The sequence below is a fragment of the Triticum aestivum genome, chromosome 1D, assembly GCF_018294505.1.
Source record: "Triticum aestivum cultivar Chinese Spring chromosome 1D, IWGSC CS RefSeq v2.1, whole genome shotgun sequence".
Taxonomy (NCBI): domain Eukaryota; kingdom Viridiplantae; phylum Streptophyta; class Magnoliopsida; order Poales; family Poaceae; genus Triticum; species Triticum aestivum.
In genome coordinates, this window is record NC_057796.1 from 175,571,154 (window position 1) to 175,583,511 (window position 12,358).

Here is a 12,358-nt window from a genome sequence, read left to right on the forward strand (position 1 = left end):
AGGTACTTTTATGGAAATTTTAGGAGAAGCTACTAAACTCCTATATAATATTATGGTTAGTTATTCTGAATGGCATACCGAAAGATCTTCCACTAGTAAAAAAGTGCATGCGATTGAAGAGATTAATGTTTTGAGTGGAAAGATGGATGAGCTTATGAAATTATTTGCTAGAAAGAGTGCTCCTATTGATCCTAATGATATGCCTTTGTCTACTTTGATTGAGAATAATAATGAATCTATGGATGTGAATTTTATTGGTAGGAACAATTTTGGTAATAACGCGTATAGAGGTAATTTTAATCCTAGGCTGTTCCCTAGTAATTCCTCCAATAATTACGGTAATTCCTACAAGAGTTCTTATGGAAATTATAATAAGATGCCCTCTGAATTTGAGAATAGTGTTAAAGAATTTATGAGTTCGCAGAAGAATTTCAATGCTTTGATTGAAGAAAAATTGCTTAAGATTGATGATTTGGCTAGGGACGTGGATATAATTTCTCTTGAAGTTGATTATTTGAAACTTAGATCTATTCCAGCCAAGCATGATATCAATGAGTGTCTCAAATCTACGAGAATTTCAATTGATGAGTGCAAAGAAAGAACCGCTAAGATGCGTGCTAAAAAAGATTGGTTTATAAAAGCGTTTTCTTCTAGTTTCCGCAAAAATAATGATGAATATCTTAAAGAGATTGATGTGACTCCTATTGAATATTTGATTTCCAATATAAATCTTGATAAAGATGGGACTGGAGATGAGTCAACTTTAGTTAGAAGGCGTCCTAATGATTCGAAGTTTTTAGATATTGATGCAAAAATTGATAAAATTGGTATTGGAGAGGTCAAAACTTTAGATGGCAATGAACCCACTCCTTTGGTTTCAAGGACTTTATTATGATAATTGCTCTTTAATAGATTGTATTTCCTTGTTTCAATCCATGTTGAATTCTCCTCATGCTTATAATCAAAACAAAGCTTTTACTAAACACATCGTTGATGCTATGATGCAATCTTTTGAAGAAAAACTTGAATTGGAAGTTTCTATTCCTAGAAAACTTTATGATGAGTGGGAACCTACTATTAAGATTAAGTTTAAAGATTATGAGTGCCATGCTTTGTGTGATTTGGGTGCTACTTTTTCCACGATTCCAAATACTTTATGTGATGTGTTAGGTTTCCGTGAATTTGATGATTGTTCTTTAAATTTGCATCTTGCGGATTCCACTATTAAGAAACCTATGGGAAGGATTAAGATGTTCTTATTGTGGAAAATAGGAATTATGTGCCTGTAGATTTCATTATTCTTGATATAGATTGCAATCCTACATGTCCTATTATTCTTGGTAGACTTTTCCTTAGAACAATTGGTGCAATTATTGATATGAAAGAAGGAAACATTAGATTTAAATTTCCGTTAAGAAAAGGTATGGAACACTTTCCAAGAAAGAAAATTAAATTTCCTGATGAATCTATTATGAGAGCCACTTATGGATTGCATACCAAAGATGATAATACTTAGATCTATTCGTGTTTATGCCTAGCAAGGGCGTTAAACAATAGCGCTTGTTGGGAGTCAACCCAATTTTAAATTTGTTTTTGCTTTTTAGGTTCTGTTTGGCAATAAATAATTCATATAGCCTCTAGTTAGACTTGTTTTTTTATGTTTTAATTAGTGTTTGTGCCAAGTGAAACCTATAGGATCTTCTTGGATGATAGTTATTTGATCTTGCTGAAATTCCAGAAACTTTCTGTTCACGAAAACAATTGTTAAAAATCACCAGAACGTGATAAAATACTAATTCCAATTGAAGTAGATCAATAAAAATATTATCTAGTTCTTCCTATTTTGGTAGATTTTTCTGAGTTCCAGAAGTTTGCGTTAGTTACAGATTACTACAGACTGTTCTGTTTCTAACAGATTCTGTTTTTCGCGTGTTGTTTGCTTACTTTGATGAATCTATGGCTAGTAAAAGAGCTTATAAACCATAGAGAAGTTGGAATATAGTAGGTTTAACACCAATATAAATAAAGAATGAGTTAACTACAGTACCTTGAAGTGGTGTTTTGTTTTCTTTCGCTAAGGGAGCTCATGAGATTTTCTGTTAAGTTTTGTGTTGTGAAGTTTTCAAGTTTTGGGTAAGGATTTGATGGATTATGGAACGACGAATGGCAAGAGCCTAAGCTTGGGGATGCCCAAGGAACCCCAAGGTAAATATAAGGACACCAAAAAGCCAAAGCTTGGGGATGCCCCGGAAGGCATCCCCGCTTTCGTCTTCGTCCATCGGTAACATTACTTGGAGCTATATTTTTATTCACCACATGATATGTGTTTTGCTTGGAGCGTCTGGTATGATTTGAGTCTCTGTTTTTTAGTTTACCACAATCATCCTTGCTGTACACACCTTTTAGAGAGACACACATGATTCGGATTTATTAGAATATTCTATGTGCTTCACTTATATCTTTTGAGCTATATAGTTTTGCTCTAGTGCTTCACTTATATCTTTTAGAGCACGGCGGTGGTTTTATTTTATAGAAATTATGGATCTCTCATGCTTCACTTATATTATTTTGAGAGTCCTACAAAACAACATGGTAATTTGTTAATTGAGAAATTAGTCCTAATATGATAGGCATCCAAAATTAGTAAAAACTTTCATATAAAGTGCATTGAATACTATGAGAAGTTTGATTCCTTATGATTGTTTTCAGATATGAAGATGGTCATATTAGAGTCATGCTAGTGAGTAGTTGTGAATTTGAGAAATACTTGTGTTAAGGTCTGTGAGTCTAATACGTCTCCAACGTATCTATAATTTTTGATTATTCCATGCTATTATATTATACGTTTTGGATGTTTAATGGGCTTTAATATGCTCTTTTATATTATTTTTGGGACTAACCTATTAACCAAAGGCCTAGTGCCAGTTTCTGTTTTTTTTGCCTATTTCAGTGTTTCGCAGAAAAGGAATACCAAACGGAATGAAACCTTCGCGATGATCTTTCTTGGAACAAATGCAATCCAGAAGACTTGGAGTTGAAGTCTGGAACTCCGCGAGGCAGTGACGAGGCAGGAGAGCGCGCCCAGGGGAGTAGGCACGCCCACCACCCTCGTGGGCCCCATGGAGCTCCACCGACGTACTACTTTCGCCTATATATACTCTTATACCCTAAAAACACCAGGGGAGCCACGAAACCACTTTTCCACCGCCACAACCTTCTGTACACGTGAGATCCCATCTTGGGGCCTTTTTCGGCAATCTGGCGGAGGGGGAATCAATCACGGAGGGCTTCTACATCAACAACATAGCCTCTCCGATGAAGCGTGAGTAGTTTACCACAGACCTTTGGGTCCATAGTTACTAGCTAGATGGCTTCTTCTCTCTCTTTGGTTCTCAATACAAAGTTCTCCTCGATGTTCTTGGAGATCTATTCGATGTAATTCCTTTTGCGGTGTGTTTGCCGAGATCCGATGAATTGTGGATTTATGATCAAGATTATCTATGAATATTATTTGGTTCTTCTCTGAATTCTTATATGCATGATTTGATGTCTTTGCAAGTCTCTTCGAATTATCGGTTTAGTTTACATCATATTAGTTTTCCATCAACTTGCCAATTTATTTCGCAGTTTATTTTGCAATCTTTACTTTCCAATCTATACAACAAAAATACCAAAAATATTTATCTTACTATCTTTATTAGATCTCACTTTTGCGAGTGACCATGAAGGGATTGACAACCCCTTTATCGCGTTGGTTGCAAGGTTCTTGATTGTTTGTGCAGGTACTAGGTGGCTTGCATGTAATCACCTACTGGATTGATACCTTGGTTCTCAAAAACTGAGGGAAATACTTACGCTACTTTGCTGCATCATCCTTTCCTCTTCAAGGGAAAGCCAACGCATGCTCAAGAGGTAGCAAGAAGGATTTCTGGCGCCGTTGCTGGGGAGATCTACGCTCAAGTCACACTACTGGAATCTGGCATTTTGCCGTCCGCCACGTCTTGTTGTCTGCCAGCTGACTGCAAAGAGGTTCTTTGCCGTCCGCTTCCACAACATGGACGGCAAAGAAAGTGAAGATGGCAAAAATGCTATTTGCTGTCAGCTGCCTCTTAGCCGTCGGCCAGCTGACGACAAAGAGCTAGAAGGCAGACGACAAAGAGCCAGGTGGGCTCCACAAGGCACGGCGTGGCTAGGTCAGATTCTTTGCCGTCCGCTAGCGGACGGCAAAAGAGGTGATTACTTTGCCGTCTGCTGGCGGACGACAATGTTCCTTCGCCGTCGGCTTGCGGACGGCAAAGAGGAGACGTGGGCCAGCCCTAACGGTGGCCCTCGTTGCCGTCTGCTAACAGATGGCAAAGAAGGCCCACTTAACGGGCCGAGCCGTCTCCCCCCCTCTCTCTTTCTCTCTCCCTCTCATGTGCCCGCCTCTCTCCTCTGTCGCCGCCGCCGACAATCCCCGCCCCGTCGCCCCGCCACCCCGCTGCCCCGTCGCCCCGCCGCGCCCCGTCTCCCCGCCGCGCCCCGTCGCCCCGTCGCCCCGTCGCCCCGCCGCGCCCCGTCGCCCCGCCGCCCCGCTGCGCCCCGTCGTCGGAGTGGCCTGCGCCGGGCCACCCCGGTGCCGGACCCCTCCCTGAGGTCCCTGCGCCGCCCAGCCCCGCTGCCGTCCTCCTCCCCGCGGCCCCTGCGCCGCCCCGCCCAACCGGCCGACCTCGCCGGAGCAAGAGGTAATTTTCTGTTTTTCCTGTTTTTTGTTCTCTATTTTCTTGATTTGTTTTAGGTTAGTGCTAGGTTTAATTAGGTGTAGTTTTGAGTTTTTAGGTTTAGGTTAGTGCTTGGTTTAGGTGTAATTTTGAGTTTTTAGGTTTAGGTTAGTGCTAGGTTTAGGTGTAGTTTTTTCCTGTTTTGTTTTAGGTTAGTGCTAGGTTTAAGAAGAGGAAAAAGGAGAAGAAGAAGAAGAAGAAGAAGAAGAAGAAGAAGAAGAAGAAGAAGAAGAAGAAGAAGAAGAAGAAAAAGAGAAAGAAGAAGAAGAAGAAGAATAAGAAGAAAAAGAGGGTTCCTCGGTGTCGATGGTACCCTAAATAGCAAGTATCGTCAGTGCGAGGTACATGTGGCCGTCGGTGTCGAATACTACATCCACGTCCCACAAGTGACACAGGGGTCCTGCGTCCAGCAGCAACAGTTCTCGGCGTCGATGGCGGTCGAACACCATTGCGAATTTGTCTGGCAGCCTCAGAGATGACGATTGAAAGCTAAGTGTTGAAACTTGAAACACCCAAACTAACTCAAGTCGGTTTGGTTGTTTGAAATTTCAAAACTTGGCTTTAATCCTCATCGCAGAGGCTGCCAGACAAATTCGCCAAGGTGTTCGACCGTCATCGGCCACCAGAACTATTGTTGCGGGACGCCGGGCGCCGGCTTCACTTGTGGGATGTGGATCTAGTGTTCAACGCCGACCGCCTCATGTACCTTGCACCGATGGTAGTTGCTATTTAGTTTACCCGGGGACGAGCGGGTTAGGGGGTTCCTCGGTGTCGATGGTACCGTAAATAGCAAGTATCGTCAGTGCGAGGTACATGTGGCCGTCGGTGTCGAATACTTGCTATGTTACTCATCTTTCAATTTAAATATGCAGTTATTTCGTTGTTGCGAGGGTCTAGTGTTCGACGAGCTCCGCCCCTGCGTTCGTTGGTGAGCACAAATGACATCTCCTCCTCCCCCCTTCATTTGCTCTGTTCCGGTCTTCGTGCCGATGAAACTTGCTAGCTATAGGTGTCAATCATCAGTATGCGTAACCACTATGCGTCTCCCATTCGAAAGGGTTACATCTATAAATATGCATGCATTTGCATATTTATAATCGTGATTCTTTCGAATTGTCCAACGTTATCCATGGACAGCCCGAGTATGTGTAGATTGGGTTCGTTTTCCCATATGCTCAGCTCCGGATCCGATGCAGAATTTCGTCAGTGCCTCCCTGTTGTTCTCCGGGTACACATCCTCTCTGCTTATTGCCGAGACGTGTATCAGGAGAACAGCGGGGAGGTGCTGCCGAAATTTTGCGTCGGATCCGGAGCAGAGCATGGGAAAACGAACCCGATCTACACATACTCGGGTGGGATTAGGACCTATCTTACCTATTAGCGTGTAGGTTGCATGGACGTAATAAAACTAACAAACTCCATTAACTGATGGATATGGTTTGCTTAATTATGTATATATTTCTTGTGTGTCCAGTAGGAAGTCAATATGAGTGATCGTGCATGGATGTACACCGGTTACACTAGTCAGAAAGTTTGGACCGAGGAATGGTTAACAAAAACCAAGGGGTTTGTTAGAGCCGCATTTGCAAATGGCCAGGAATTTAGCTGGTGCCCCTGTGCCCGGTGCGACAACTATAAAAAGAGGGACGAGCTTGAAATGAGTAAAGACCTGCAGAAGTTTGGTTTTACGCCTGGTTACACGGTCTGGACATTACATGGTGAGTCTGCCCAACGTGCCAGAGCCGAGGGTTCGTCGTCGCACCGACGAGCATGGTACCGGGACCGCAGACATGGTGCAAGACTTTGACGATGCTCGGGACTCGGACGAGGAGATGGAGGAATCTGCAAAGGCCTTCACTGAAATGTTGGAGTCCTCAAAACGTCCTCTCCACGAGCACACTGAGCTTTGTCAGCTGGATGCCATCTCACAAATAATGGCTTTGAAGGCTCAATTCAACTTGGGCAGAGAATGCTACGACGCGATGATAACAGTATTCGGACGATTTCTACCCAAAGGCCATGTGCTACCTCCAAACCTGTACCAGTCAGACAAAATCCTCCGTTCTCTTAAGATGCCCTATGAGAAGATACATGCCTGTGAGAAAGGATGTGTCTTATTTAGGCTTCAGTATGAGGACTTGAACTATTGTCCCATTTGCAATTCTTCCAGGTATGTTGTTGTAGACAACGGTATGGGTGAGAAGACGCAGACCAAAATACCCGTTAATGTTCTTCGGTATATGCCAATCATACCAAGACTTCAACGTCTTTTCATGGTCGAAGAGACGGCCAGACAGATGACATGGCACAAAATGGGCAAAAGAACCGAACTAGATGCAGATGGGAATGTGATGATGGTGCACACATCGGATGGTGAAGCGTGGAAGCGCTTCGATGCATTACATAAGGAAAAAACGGCAGATCCAAGGCATCCTCGAGTCGCCGTCAGCACAGATGGGTTCAGTGTGTTTGGTCAGATGGCAACCCCATACAGCTGTTGGCCCGTGTTTGTCATTCCACTCAATCTCCCCCCCCCGGGCAGATTATGCAAAGAAAGAACATTTTCCTGACGTTGATAATTCCAGGGCCCAACTATCCGGGGAAGAATATGAATGTGTACATGCAGCCGCTTAAGGACGAATTGCAAGAAGCTTGGGATAATGGGTTCAAGACATACGACGCCATTAGCAAAGAGAACTTCATAATGCGTGCCTAGTACATGTACTCGATGCATGACTTGCCGTCGTATGCGCTATTCGTTGGCTGGTGTGTGCATGGAAGGTTCCCGTGCCCCACATGCAAGGGAGCTCTTGAGTTTCGTTGGCTGACGGCAGGGCACAAGTATAGTTGCTTCGACTTGCATAGACCGTTTCTACATCCTGGCCATAAGTTCAGGAAAGACAAGAAGAACTTCATCAAAGGTAGAGTTGTCAAACACTCTGCACCACCTGCGTTGACAGGCCAACAGACCCTAGATCAGTTAAACGCTCTCGAGCTAGATCCAGAGCGTCCAGGGTATTTCAAGGGTATAATAAGGAACACGCCTGGACTCACAAGACATGCTTCTGGGATCTGCCTTACTTCAAAGACCTCCTTTGCCCTACAACATCGACGTGATGCACACTGAAAAGAATATCGCCGAAGCCATTTGGTACATTGTTCAGCATAGAGGGGAAATCAAAGGATAATACTAAGGCTAGAGTCGATCAAGAGGAGCTATGTGATAGACCGTTACAAAACATGAAAGAACCAAAAGGAAAGGGGAACTGGACGAAGCGAAAGGCATGGTTCAATCTTGGAAGGCCAGCTATGAAGGAAATTATTTTGTGGGTGAAAATGCAGTTGATGTTCCCCGATGGGTATGCAGCAAATCTAAAGAGGGGAGCGAATCTTCAAAATTGAAAATATTTGGTCTAAAAAGTCATGATTGGCACATATGGATTGAGCGGATAATGCCGGTGATGTTGCGTGGCTTCATCCCTGAGGATGAATGGCTAGTACTGGCAGAGCTGAGCTATTTCTTCCGTGTTCTTTGTGCGAAAGAACTATCGCCTGGCCTCCTAGAAGAAATGGAACAGTTCGCACCGGAGTTGATCTGCAAGTTAGAGAAGATCTTTCCGCCAAGCTTCTTTAATCCAATGCAACACTTGATTTTGCATCTCACGACCGAGGCACGATTGGGGGGGCCCGTGCAAAATCGTTGGTGCTACTCAACTGAGAGGATGCAGAAGACGCTTCGAGCAAAATGTAAAAATAAACGTAGAATAGAAGCATCGATGGCGGAGGCATTCATCACTGAGGAGGCGGCAAACTTCGGGACAGCACACTACGAAGCCAAAAATCACCATTTGCATAATCCGAAGCCTCGGTACAATGCTGATGAACCTCAAAAGGGTCAATCCAACCTCAGCCTATTCAAAGGGAATCTCGCACCAGCCAGTGGTTGGAAACCAGTAAGGTTGGATGTTGAAGAATGGCGGACCATTTCGCTGTATCTCTTCAACAACCTAACAGAAGTGCGGCTGTACATCGAGTAAGATCTCGGTACATTGTTTCACAACTTCTAATTCCTTTGAACTTCTCTTATTCCTGGATATTTGATGCAGTCGATACGTCGCCATATTCTCGTATGGAGCGGTGATCCAAAAGGATTCCGTCGAAGAGTATGAGCTTCTGGCAAAACAAGGAGCCGAACATCCCGGTTTCATCTCTTGGTTCAAAAAATGGTAATTTCCATTAGACCCTTTCTTTTCTTTGGCAAATTTGCGACTAATGCAACAATCCTTTCGTATTAAACTTGTAAGCTAATTCAGAGATTATGGATGCCGAATTGAGACAAGTAGCTAATGGTTTTGACTATAAGGTCCGTTCATTTGACAAATACAACATCAACGGGTATTGCTTTCGTACCTATGGCAAAGAGCTATCTATGTCCGATCGAAAGTCTACAAATTGTTGTGTCTCAGCTATCGGCGAAGGAGGTATCGAGTATTATGGAAGAGCTGAAGCAATTTATGAACTTGAATTCTTTGATGAAAACCCACCAAACATTGTAGTCTTCAGATGTTATTGGTTCCAGCCGAGGGAGACTAGAAGGACTCATGAACATATAGGGCTATTTGAAATCAAACAAAGAACCCATTTGGATGTTCCTGATGTCTATATTACGGCTCAACAGGCAACCCAAGTTTTCTATCTACCGTGGGCCTGTCAAAGTGATCCAAATCTCAGTGGTTGGGACGTCGTTTATGAAGTGCCGCCACGTGTTAGACCACCTCCCCCCAATGAAAAGGATTATGAACCTCACATTAACCAAGACACATATGACGAAGGAGAATTCTTCCAAGAAACACGTCTTTCCAAAAAACGTTTCAAGAACCACTCTACTCCACCCCAGAACATTGAAGTAGACAACGATAGTGAATTCGACTTCACCCCTGAGCCGGAACAAGAAGAGCCGGAAGAAGAAGAAGTTACTGCTGCAGATGACCTGTCAATGCTTGAACGATTACATAAAGGTGGCCTTCCACATGATGATGCATTTATTAATGATGATGATGAGCACGTCATTACCGATAGTGATGATGATGATGCTTTTATTAATGATGATGACGAGCACGTCATTACCGATAATGATTATTAGGTATTCAAATTTTATGTTGTACTTGATTTATATAGTTATTTGTATGATTGTATGATTTATATAGTTGGTATTTATAATTTTCTTACTTTGTATGATTGTTTATTATACATAGTGCCATGGTCTTGATTCCGCCCCAGTCTGCCCTCGCCCGCTTTATGATTCGGATGTGGTAAATTCTCTTTCATAACTATTTGTTGCATGTCACATTTATGACAATTATGGCCATCAAGTTGACATAGAGATATTTTAATCTAGGAGGTATGTGAACCGGAATTTGAAACGGACCCTCTTGTCGAGAAGTTAAATTTAGTTGAAAAAGAAAATGAGTATTTGAAAGAAAAAATTAAAAGAATTGAAGAAGAGAAGATGACATTGGAGTTGTATGTTGCCGATGCCATCGGTGATCACAAGATGAAGATGAATGCAATGCGCTTGAAGATGGATGCAATGCGCCTGAAGCTTAAGAAGATTAGAAAATATGCCATTGATAATGAGGCTTGGTATCATTATGCCGTTGGATCAATTGTTACCTTAGTTGCGATCTTCATCACATTTGTTGTGATGAGGGTAAGTTTTCTCTAGTGTTTTGCTTTACAAATGGATACTTAGCTTATTTTCCTCCTAAATGGCATAATTACCTAAGTTAGATAAAAAATAAGCTATACTTAGCTTATTCAGTTCATTTATGACATACTTAGCATACTTAGGTAAAAAATGGCATAATAAACTTTGTTAGCTCCAAAATGATATAGACTTGGCTTATTTTCCTCGAAAATGACATAATCACCTTACTAAGCTCCAAAATGACCTATTTACCTACCTTAGCTCTAAAATGACCTACACTTAGCATTTTTACCTAGCTTAGCAATAAAATGACATTTTTACCTACCTTAGTTAGAAGAAGAAGAAGATAAAGAAGAGGAGAGGAGAGGAGAAAAAGAAAGAGAAAAAAAATCTTCTTCTTCTTCTTCTTCTAACTAGTCTTCTTCCTCTTCTTCTTCTTCTAACTAGTCTTCTTCTTCTTCTTCTAACTTTCATCTTTCCCAATTTGCAGATTTGCTTTACATGAGGAAGCTTGGATTCATGGAGTGTACTATTCTTCTGGTGCTTCCTTGTTGTTTATGAAAACTTGTTTGGATATGTATGTTTATATGGATATGTTGTTGGAAACTTGTTTCTGGTTATGTATATATGGATATGTTGGACTTTGTTGAACTATGTTGTTGGATTGGATGAAATATGTTGTTGGACATGCTGTTGGATATGTTGGATATGTATGCATGTATATCTATGTTTGAAACCATGTCTAATTAATGGGATTCAAATAAAAACAGGGGATATATAGCCTCTTTGCCGTCTGCTAGCAGACGGAAAAGAGGACACGTGGCAGTCACCTGTTCAAACTGGGAACACTGGCTGCCTATTTGGTCATTTTGCCGTCTGCTGGTAGACGGCAAAGTGACCAGATATGTCGTCTGCCAGCAGACGGCAAAGATTCAAACCTCTATGCCGTCTGCTGGCGGACGACATATCCGGACATGTGGCAGTTTCCCAGTGCTGCCTAGCTGGGCCCTTTGTCGTCTGTCAGCGGACGGCAAAGATCTTTGGCTCTTTGCTGTCCGCTGGCAGACGGCAAAGAGCGTCGTTAACCCCCTAACGGCACTTACGCCACCGCACTGCCGTCTGCTGTCTTTGTCGTCTACTGGCCTCGGATCGCGGATGGCGTAATCCTTTGCCGTCAGTTTCTAAGAAGCGGACGGCAAAGAAGGCCTTTGCTGGCACGCATTCATCCGGACAGTTTGCCGTCTGCTAGCGGACGGCAAAGAAATTTGCCGTCCGTGATCTATGCCTTCGCCGTCCGCCATGGCGGACGGCAAAGAAGCTGATTCCAGTAGTGTCAAGACATACCAAGTACCCATCATAAACTCTTCTCCCTCGCATTACATTATTTGCCATTCGTCTCTCATTTTCCTCTCCCCCACTTCTATAATGATTTTCGAAAACCTTTGCCTTTTCCTTTCTCTCGCCATGGCCGAACCAAAAGGGGCTAAGGGATTTCTCCCGGGTTTTAATACTTTGGATAGTCCCTCTGTCCTCTCTAAGCTCATAAATAATGATGCTATGGAAAGACCTACCGGGGTTATCAATGAGAGTTTGAATAATTTCAATGAAGATGACCCTGGAATTTTCTGTTATTTGCTTGACGAAACTTTGAAAGATGCTTGGGATAGGCTATTAAGGATCCGAGCCAGCTATGTGCCCCAATATCAAATTGAGATTTACTTAAGAAGTTTTTATGTTGGCTTACCTTCTTCTTTCAAGCAAGTTTTAGACTCTATTTTTGAAGAAGGTTTCCTTGAGGGGGATTCTATCGATACCTATGAAAAGATGAAAGCTATATTAGGGTACCCTATGAGTGAAAAAATTGAATCTACCTCCCTTTTGTGTTTTTATC